Source organism: Egretta garzetta, unplaced genomic scaffold (assembly GCF_000687185.1).
Source record: "Egretta garzetta isolate BGI_Z169 unplaced genomic scaffold, ASM68718v1 scaffold21, whole genome shotgun sequence".
Taxonomy (NCBI): domain Eukaryota; kingdom Metazoa; phylum Chordata; class Aves; order Pelecaniformes; family Ardeidae; genus Egretta; species Egretta garzetta.
In genome coordinates, this window is record NW_009258668.1 from 6,091 (window position 1) to 17,575 (window position 11,485).

The window sequence follows — 11,485 nt, forward strand, 5'->3', positions numbered from 1 at the left end:
GGGAGCGCGTAGCGAGCGGCTGCGTGGCGCTGAGTTGCCAGCCGGGTTAAACCACAACACTAAATATTATATATATAATCCTAAATGATTCTATGATTCACGCTGCCTGAGAACCCCGCTTGCAAATTTCTGTGAAGGTCCGAGCTCTGAAATCCTGCAGGATCTGCTGCTGTTTTCCCTTTGCCTTCCCTCTCCACCGTCCTCCTGGGACCAGACGGCGCGTGTGCGGCGGGGAAGCACGCCTCGCTGCCTTCGACACGGGATTTCTACGCCAGGCCGCGCTGGACGTCGCGTTCAGCTGCCGGCGTCACATCACAAGCTGACGCAACGCACAAATCCAGAGCTGCTGAAGGGGTGGCTGCGATGGCTCCTTGGCTGTCTAAATGCTAAAATAGCTGCGGCAGCTAGAAAATGCCAAAACCAGTGATACACTGTCTGCTTTTGAATTATTCAGGAGATCACTCGACAGCCCGAAAGGGCTCCATTGATGTATCCCGCGGCATTCGCCAGGGTGCCACATCTGCGCACGAGGCTGCTGCTTGCACGTGGCAAGGTAGAAATCCCCTCTGTGAGAACATCCCCTGAAAACCCAGCACCGCATACAGGGATCTACGGATCATGCATCACTTCACTGGGATGGAGGATGCTCCGAGCACGTGTGGGCTAAAAAGCGAACCGGTTAATGTTAACACGTCGGTTTTCTATTTTCATGTGAGCTCATTCTCGACACTGTGTAAAATGTGCTTTGCCGCTCATCTGATTTCACAGCCTCCTGGAGCTTCTGGGGGAAAAAAAAAAATAAAGATTTGTTGAACAGTCCTGTGAGCTCAGACTTGCAGAAGTGCTGGTGGAGTGGGCTCTCTACCATGCGTGATACAGGGAAGACAGCGCACGTCCGACACCTCCTCTCGCCCCTGAGAGCCGTGGCTTCGCAAGGCGCCGCGTTGCTTGTGGTGAGAGTGTTCAAATGCCATTTTCACCTGCAAATGACTAAGCAGACTCTATATAAATTTTAAAGTCAGGGTTACTGCCCTGCATACGTGGCTGGCATCAACAGCATCTCTCCACAGAGAGAATTTCTCACAGCACAGTTAGGAAAAAGCTGGAATTGCTGACTGTCAGCTGCCCCCTGTCAGTCCCTGAGGGATGCTCTTTGGTCAGGGCCCCAGCCCCATCCCACACAAGAGCAAGAGAAGAAGAGCACACAGCAGTGGGTGTAATGAGCTCATTAAGAATTAGGACATGAAATTTGAAGTATTTCTTCATGCTTTCTTTGCCTATGCTCAAATTCATCGTGAATCTGGAAAGGGAAACTGGACAAGCAAGGAAGTCTCTGCCTCTCGGTGAGCTGTTGGAAGTGGGATGAGTAACCCGGAGAAGTGCAGCAGTCATTCTCTTCCCTGGGTATCCCTTTTGTTCTCTGTCTTGAGATGGGATCCCATGCCATGCAAACTACTGCTCGGAACTGGGACAGCATTTCTTAAACTGTTGATGATATGCAGGGATGCACTTATATTGCAGCACAGCTAACAGAGTAGGAAGGGGAGAAGGAGAGCAACAAATACAAGTGCATCCCTGTTAATTCCAGTACATTCCCAGACCGCACTCAAATAGTAAATTTACTATTTCCATATCATCAATACGGGGAGCAGGGAGCACAGCAGGAACTCCTCTGGACTCTGACCCAACCCTATGCTTCAGTATGTCCCCCAGTAAGGGACAGGCTTACTTTTCTGTAATGGTAGGGTTGGAGGGTTTACATTGATGTGCAAAAAAAAGTTAATTTCTAAAGTTTTCAGCTACACCGAAACCATCCCGATGGTCGTTCTGCACCATCTGAGCTGAGTAAGCAAAACAAGGGGCCAGCTCCTGGCTCAGCCGAGGTTCCCTCTGCTCTGCTCTGGGGCAAAACCAAGGCATAAATAGCTGAAGTCAATGAAACTATGCGGGTTTGTATGCATAAGGCTCTGGGTTGCCACCTATGGACCAGTACATGCAGCCAAAGTCCTGCAGCTCCTTGTACTTACTCAAAGCATTGAATCCAGCTTTATTACTCTCTAAATTACATGCCAGAGGGGTTTGTTTTTAACCAATCTCTTGTCCCCATCCTCTGGCTACTTCTGTTCCAGGTGAAGTGACTTTATGCAAGGAACTAACTGAGATTTGATGAGGGAGATGGACACCAGCCATGGCAGGAGGCCAAAAGCTTACCTGCCACGGCCCTTTGATTAGCTTGGCAGCCAGTGACTTGCTGTAGCTTTGCACAGGATCTCTTAGCCTCTAGGGTGAGACGCTGCATTACTTTCATGCCCTCACCCCAAGCCCATCGTCCTGTGGGGCTGGCAGGGAGCCCACTACCACCTCCCAGCGCCTCCCCGGCAGTAAATCGCCAGGGTTGGCTCCCATGTGCTGCATCCGCCGTGAAAAATGAACTTTCAAATAAAGAAGAAATGCAGTCCTATAAATCTGTTGAGGAAAAGGAGAGGAATATACTTTGCACGTGCTTTGGTTGTAGAATAAGTGATTCAGCCACAAAGCTTTTCTTCTAAGAATAAAGCACTCAAAAAAAAAAAAAAAAAAGAAGACACGTAGAAAATGAGAAGCCTGCAAAGGCACAACCAGCGCTTTTTCAGCTCGGTGCTGGGTCAGAGTCACAGCACCTCCTCTCCTCTGCAATGCAGCCGTGCTCCCCGGCACGCCGGGGAGGTCGATCAGCCTGAGCTGCCCGGTGGCAGGGTCCCAGCTCTCACATTTTGCACGGCGCGGCGCTTCACCCAGCAAAACACATTGCTCTCTTAAATGCTGGGTTGGGCCATTTTTCAGGTTGATCAGAGGAAGAAAAAACTGCTTTAATTTCTGTACTGTTCTATTTCACTCATTATATTTATTGTTTCTTACTGTGCTTGTTTATTACAAATGCGTATTGTGCCTTGAAGTTGATTTTCTCAGCCATTCATCATTCTTGGAAATGCTTTGCTTCCCTAACTTACAGCCCAAAGCATGGCTCATCTGAATTACTTCTGCTCTGTTATTGACTCCACTTTCAGCTACGGTTTTTCAAGCGGGCCAGCTCTCTGCCTGCCTGATCATCCCTGGGTGCCATAGCATGTGGCCATGCTGCAGGGGAGAAGAGGTCTCGAGGCTCTGACCCATCATTCAGCACCGAGCTGAAAAGGTGCTTTTATGGCTTTGCAGAAGTCTCATTTTCTGCCCGTACTCTTTGAGTGCAGTATCTTCAGGAGAAAAAATGTTCTTTTTAGCTGGTCAGTCAAGAATTATAGCTTCTTACCTTAGCTGAGTGCTCTTTTTGTACTTGCCTACACGCTTATTCCTTCCTTTTGAGGATGGATAGATCAGACGTTCAGTGAGTAGAACACTTGCCATTGGAAACTGTAATGTTTGCCTGTATGCCTGAAGCGTTCTGCATTCATCCCCAATGACCCCTTCCCCTGAGCTAGCAACAGAGCAACCATCAGCTCGCAAGTAGCTTTCGGGGAAATTCAGCCCCTCCTGTCCAAAACTGTGATTCCGAAAACACTTCAGCTGTTACTAAATGGTGAAAGTACCTAAACCCCTGAAACCCTGACTAGGGGAGCGATTACCCTAGGCCTGGAATTTCAGAGGTGATTTCAAGTCATCTTTGACTCCCCTTACGCTGCTCTCGCTGTTATTGAAGGACTGGCAAGAATCTGATTTACACCTGCTGTTCAGATGCTTATGACCCTACCATTGCATTAAAGACCACACAACCACGACACATTCACATACCAGCTCACCCAGGCCCGTTCTATTATCTCTGTATCACACGCCTCCTCCTCATGGTCCCTTCTTTCCACCCTGACCCAAGAAATACAACCGCGCATTTGAGCCATACGCACAAACGCATACAGACTTCAGATATCATCACCTCGCTTCTGAATCCACTTTTCTACTTGAAGCACTTCACAAATGAGATGATTTGACATGAGATGAACAAGACGTCAGGTAAGTGAATAGCTGAGTATCATCGCCTCGCTTCTGAATCCACTTTTCTACTTGAAGCGCTTCACAAATGAGATGATTTGACAAGATGAACAAGACGTCAGGTAAGTGAATAGCTGAGGAGAAGGAGAGACAACAGATGCTGGCTGAGAAGTCTCACAGTTTTAGGTTTTTAAAGCAGGATTAGCTGTCTTTATTCTGTAAGTCAAAACAAATTCTGGGAGGAAATAGTCAAGGGGTTTGGTTCCATCCTTACACATAAAAGTGGTTATGCTTTTTTTTCTTTCCACTGACTTGAGTAAAAATGAGGACACATGCACTCGCGTCACTTCATGGCTAACCTGGTAGATTTTTTTCAGGCTATTTGAGTGACCTCACCCCACGACTGGCATTCTGCAGAGTTGCAGTTCCACGTCCTCCTCACCCACGGCACCCGAGGGACACTCAGAGGCGCCCTGCTGGATGGGCAGGACCAACGCACACCCGCAGCAGAACTGCTTATTTCACAAAAACTTCCAAGCTTCTAACCCCTGCCCATCTGCCCTGCGGAGGCGTAGGCTGGCCCAAATGCTCTGCACAGCTTCTAGCACAGGTCAAGATGCTTTAGCTGATGCTGGGTGCTTATCAGCCTGCTGGGTTGGGAGCAGACCCCATTAAGAAAGTGTGCTTCAGTTTGAGATATGTTGGGTCAAAATATCTATTTCTTCAAAACAAACACATAAAAACTACAACACTTAAAAGCAATTGATACCTAAACTGTGAAAGTCATCATCAGAATAACTTGTTTTAGTTTGGAGAGTAGAGTCTAATGAACTTTTTTCTAACTTTAATTGGCTCAATTTCTATCCTACACTATCCAACCAGGAACTAGCTACAGAAAGCCAGAAATTATTTGAAAAGGAGCATTTTATCTGACTTCTGTGTGACTTCAGTTTAGACTTGCTTGATCTAAGGTTGAACAAGAAAGTTTAGTCCCTTGAAGCCAGAATTACCAACTGTAAAGAGAACTATGCTGGTGTTGGACTGTGGTGTCTTTGTACCAACTACATTTTAATTTCGAATTAAAACTCTGCCTGTTCTCCCAAAGTCTGTCTAGCTTTGCCCACAGGTCTCCTGCACACCAGCATGGCTCCTGAATGGTGCCTTGCAAACCTCATGCATGTGGGAATTACTATGAAATAAAAACAGGCTTGGGCTTGTTCACATCCACCTGCTGTTTTCAAGATGAAAACACATAGGAAAGCAATTTAGAGTGACAGAACACATTTTAATTTAAAAAAAAAAAAAATGTTTTTATGGAAGCCTACAGCATCAGCTGAATTGTGAACCAGAGAAGAAACATCATGTTTTAAACTTACTAACATCTCCCATACAGCACAACACTGTTAAATACCTCAGAGGTCCACCAGGAATATAAAATTCTCCAATCAATTAAAGCAAGCTAATTCAAGGCAGCAGCATATGTCAGGCCTTTTTATAAATGTTTCCATGGTTTAGACCTTTTTATATACTGTATCTAAATTGTCGAATATTTCAAAGCTCTATTTTCTTTACTTTTGTGATTTTTTTTTTGCCCCCCACAGACTTGCTGAGACTTTTCCAGCAACTAGAAAAATCTCAGTTTGGTCTTCCCCAACCCTTTTTAACTCACCAGTTTTCAGCATTTCCTTTGCGTGTTTGCAGAAACACCGTTGGGATGGGTAAATGCCTCCGCTGACACGCAGTGGCTCATGTACAGCCACAGCAAGGTCTGTGCATCACTCCAAGTCCCATTAACCACTCCACTTCAATGAGCAGCAATTTTCTGCAGTCGGTTCTGACTTCCCCAACTTTTAACTAACTCAGGCAGAAATACATCTCTTTCCCCACCCCTCCCCCTGCAACAAAGCTAATCCTGTGGAAAAGATTGGGAGGGTCCATCTCTGTTGAGTCCTGCTCATTAGGCCTGCCTTTCCAGGTAGTGACACCCCCTTCCAGGTGGTTACAGACTGCAAGCAACCTCTAAGCAAGCACCTTGTAATTCCTTTTAAAGCCTTTCGTGTCTCTGCCCTCACTGGCCCAGCTGTTATTTATTTACCATCACTTTTGCTCCCCTAATCAATCAGCACTGCATGTGGGTCAGCTGGTCCCACATCCATCCATCCATCCATCCATCCATCCATCCATCCATCCATCCATCCATCCATCCATCCATCCTTGCAGCCTGACCTGATCCATGGAAACACGTGGAGAAAAGCAACCTTTCCTGAGCTGTGCTGGAGATGCAACCCTGCTGCAACAAGCCAAATCTCGTTGGCTGCTCATTGCTTGTCTACCAGTAAGGATATCAGGAGCCAATTAAAAGTAAAACATTTGGGAATATCAGGAACCTTCAAACTGTGCAATTGCTACCCACAAGTGCACGCTCCTACCGCTCCCCCTACCTAATCCCAAATGTGCCTGCAGGACCTCATCTATGTTTTCTCCCCAGCCTCCCACCATCTCTGTTGCCAAATTTGTGCTTATGGCTTTCTCAAGTCAGGCTTTAAGCCTGAAAGCATTTGTGTAATACATAGCGTTGAGTGTAAGAACTCCACTGACGTGACTGGTTATGCTGTTGTGTTCAGCCACACTCTGGTGTAGGGTTTGCTCGAGAGCTGCTCAGCTTGGGTAGTTTAGGAGTGGATATAAAACTTTTCCAACCTCACTCATGGATGGGGCAAAACTGAGAAAGTATGCTTACATCAGTAGTTTCCAGTAGGCATTTGTCCTCCTGTTGGTTACTGGAAATGAAAGTAACTCATGGCTATACGCTGATTTCTGGTATTCTGTCTGTTGGAAGACAAACAAGATAATGCACAAGACTGAAGTGGTTTTGACTGTATCTTCTGTTTCAAACCAGCTGTTCCAATACATAGTTAAACAGGAAAAAAAAATTAAATCATAGAATCATGGAATGTTTTGGGTGGGAAGGGACCCCCAGAGGTCACCCAGCCCAACCCCCCTGCAGGAGCAGGGACACCTTGAACCACATCAGGTTGCTCACAGCCCCGGCCAACCTGGCCTGGAATGGTCCCAGGGATGGGGCCTCCACCCCCTCTCGGGGCAACCCCTGCCAGGGTTTCACCACCCTCACTGGAAAGAATTTCTGCCTTAGATCCAGTCTAACCCTCCCCTGCTTCAGTTTAAAGCCATCCCCCCTTGTCCTGTCCCAGCTGGTCCTACTAAAAAGCTTGTTCCCACCTTTCCTGTGAGCCCCCTTTAAGCCCTGAAAGGCCTCAATCAGGTCTCCCCACAAATAAAGGCTTTTAGTTTATTGAAATATAATTTTCAGACTACTCCAAAGACATTGGCAATCGTTTCTCTTCAATGGCTTTCTCTGTGTTCTGTTCAAAACCAGACAGTCTTTAAATTCCAGATTTTGTTAAGAAACACGGCTCCTGTCCAGTGCTGCTCGGTGCCAGTTCAGCTGCTTTTATGGGCAGGGCTGCCCAGGGGATTGCATCCCTTTCCAAGTCAATACAGTAAAACATAGAAAATATTTCCAGCCTTCACTCTGTGCAAAATCTCGTGCTCCGACTGGCAAGGTTTCGGAGGCATGGACACTCACCAGGCTTGGACAGCTTAGGGCTATCAGGATCTAAGTGAGTACAATTAATCTCTAAGCTGTAGGAAGACTACCAAAGAGTCCTATTAGCACTGAAGCTGCTTGGACTCAGAAGAATCGATAACACTTATTTGCAAGTGTTTAGAGTACATTATTTGCATTTGTGAAGGTAATGAAAAAACTATTGAATTTTAATTAGCATTTTCTGGCTCTTCTGGGAGAAGCCTGATTCAATCCACAGATACTTTCAGTATATTTCAAGACAACGTTGTGGGCAAAATTCAGAATAAGTTCTGGTGTTCTGCCATTACAAAAAACATCTCCAAAGCATAGATTTCCATAAACTATCCACTGCCACAAGTTATTACAGAAGCATAAGAATGGGTCTATTGTACTGTAAATTGTTTTCTCATTTTAAATTTCTGGTAACTGCTGAGAAGAAAAATTAAATAAATAAAATGACCGATTTTCTTTTATGAAACCAGACTTTGGCTGGGAAAATGATTTTTTTCTACTGCACATAATAACATTTAGATAAATAGATCAGCTTTTTCTCTGCTACATACTCCAGAATAAATAATTGTACTAAATGTCCATATAAATGTTTTAGATAGAAAAATACACAATGGGAAATAATAAATACTGTAAGTCAGAATGGTCACATAACGCGGGATTGCTATTCATCTGATGAGAATGGGTGTACCCGGGACAGGCTTTTCAGATAAGAAAAGTAGATTGAATAATACACAGATATTTTAAAATAGATCTTAAAAAAATAAAAGCAAGGTTGTGTTCACAGTAAAAATGAAATGCCTCCGTTGCAATGAATGTTATTAATGTGTAGACAGAGTTGAGACATTCCAATTCCCTAGTTGTTGGTTTCCATCTTTCAATCCATTTACATCTTTAACTGTTTTTGGCTCTACATTCCAAGTGGTTTTTAATTTATATTTTAAATACATGTTTCCAGACTAGGAATAAGGAAAACTCTTTTTTTTATTGATCATAATTACTTCAGTAATGAGAGAGAAAGGAAGATTTGGGCTCATCAAGAATCAATCTCAACTTCTGGCTGGAAAGACATGACCCAAGTGAATACTAGCAACCCCCTGTGCCTGGCGTGGAAGGTCTCCAAGAAGGAAGAGCTTCAGCAAAGCTGATATGGTCCTTATCTTGTCCTTAGTTTAGGAGAGCCAAACCCCTTTCAGTCTGGCCTGGATGGTTACCTAGAAGATGGCAAGAATAACTGGTGCTCTGCACACGCATTTGTGGTTCTTCAGGACTGGCAAATATATTCCTATATAGGAGGTTAAACAAGAAGCAGCAGTGGTGAAGTCTCCGTCTGAATCACTGAGCCACGCGAAGAACGGGTGATCTGAGCAATAATCCTAACTGAAGACGAGCACAGCATTAGAACTGTGGGAAAATATAATCAAAATCATGAAGGTAGATGCAAAATGGGGTAAGCCTGACAGGTGGTGGCCAAATGTGGCTCAAGCAATAAAAACACAACAGCTTTTCCTGTAACGTCTAATTTTATAGGCAGCAAACTCATGGTAGGACCCATGCGTTGGGATTTCAGTGTAACTTTTACTGTAGTGACATATTAAATAGTCACAGAGAGATCCCAGCGTAAATTCAAGAAGGGCGTAGTGTAAAGAATACAATGATATGATGCCGCTGGAAAAGGACCTAATGGCTTTGTCTCAAACCAGAGTACCTCTGTGGCCACGGATGCTGTGGTCCTCACAGAAACCACACTGGGTAAGGATGTTTTCAGGCTCACCCTGGGTTGCTCTGAAACCTGCTACCAGATGAAACAGCACGGCCCTAAGAGAAAAACTCCGCAAAGGGATGGGCAACTTGAGAGTGCTCCCTTTTTCCCAATACACCTCCACAAACAGTATCTGAATGGCCCATACCCCTACATCGCATCCTATTTGGCCCCAAAGATGAGGACAGATGGTTTACAGGGTAGAGTTAAGAACCGCAGCACAGAAGCTAGCATTTCTGGAATACATAAGAAGAAAAACAAACCCAAAACCTCTTTGCGTTGCCCAGCTTCCACGACTTACTCAAGCTCTTGGTCTGTCAGCTCTGTCAGTATCCTGAATGTGTCATATACATGATCTACATCACATGTGCACATGTATGACATCATTCAACACCAAATTAAACTGTGAGAACTTTGGCACATGATTGGAAATAGGGTGTCCATCAATAGTTTGAAGTAAATAGCTTCGGCTCTACACACTTGGAAGACGGCCTTGGATCATCTCTGCTACCTGCTACGAACGGCTAACGCAGTTTTTTAATTCCTCCATTGAAATTCTGCCCCAGCTCCAGTCCCCTTGTTGCAAGCATCCCGCTCATCAGCTCCCTCATGCTGCTTCAATTAAATCCTATCACGCTCTGAAGCAACGTAGCATCCGCTCTGGAGAAGAATTTCAATTCGGTAAGCAGGCCTGTAAATATGCTGCTGCGGATAAATTGGCCATCAGTGTGATAGAGAGAAGTAAAGTGAAATGTGTGATTACAGCTAGTTTTTATGGGCTAGGAAGCCACTGAGACATTACGGAGAGCAGGAAGAATGTTTTTGCACCCTGTGCTTATCTGGCAGTTTTGTACCTATTTTATATTAGCTATTTTCAGGCAAATGTTCTACGTCTGACTGATACTTCTCACTTGGAAAGCTACTTTTAAAATAATCTTGACCTAGATTTTTGTAATGAAAAGCAGCAGACAGCGCCAGAAAATGTTGTGCTGTTAGTGCCGTTTCATCTCCATTCCTTAAACACAGTTCATTTAAAAGATAACGAATTTAATCCGTGGCGGAAGACTGATGGACAAGCACTTAGATTTCAGGCTTGTGTGGATTTCAAGCTGAGTGCTCAGCTGAAACGTGTTTCTGTTGGAGGAAGACAGGGCTCTCCTTTTGCAGCGGCTATTTCTGGTTGCATCCTTGCCTGGTTTCGGAGTCCCGCTGGAGGCAGTAGCGATGCAAAGATGCCTTTAGGTGACTTGGCCAGCATCCAGGGGGCCAGGGCAAGGCTTCTTGCCCATCTTGCTCCCTCTAAAGCTGATCCTAGAGCCTCAGCAGCAGAAAAGGATAATCTCCTTATTCCAGTTCACTGGCCAAGAGGACCTTTGGACTGGGGATCGGCAGTCAGCTCCCTCATTTTGGCACTCCGGAGACTGAGCAAGTGCAGTTTGGTGCCTTGTACCAAAATATTAGTGACTGCCTGAATCCCCTTCCTGTCTCCCCAGAGGGATCTGTATGCAGCACAAATTACATACATCAAATGAATATTCCCCTGCATCCTCATAATACCTTTTTTCTTTATAGCAACATGTCCAAGAAGGAGGAAAGAAAGCGGCGAACAAAAAAATTTACATTTTATCAGGTAAATCTTGCCCAAAGCTCAGGCTCTCACACATAAACACAGAAAACTACCACAGCTCTGATGTGGTAAATGGCAAACAGAGCAAAAACCCCCAGATACAAAGAAAAGTAGCCTTGCTCCCAAGCTGAAGTCGTCTGGTGGCTCTCCTTCGAAATGCTGAGCTCAGCTAAACTCGGACTCCTGGAAGCAGGGAAATGTGCAATAAATAATTAAATTACGACTTTATTGTCAAAGTGAGTTTCCCAAAATAGAAATGTTTTCAGAAAGGCTTAGCCACCTTCACAGGAGGTAGGTCCTTCCGAGCATATTAAAAATGCTGATTTGGAAATAGCTTAAACTGCGTACTGCTGGCAGCAAGGAGGATATCTTGGGGTGGAGGTGACCCCTCGTACGCAGACATCCTCAGCATCTGCTCCTGCTCACTTGCAGACAGGACCCCAGGATGGAGTATCTTTAGTTTTGGGGTTTTTTTTTATGTAGAAAGCAGTTGATACCCTCTGATGCACGTTCACGT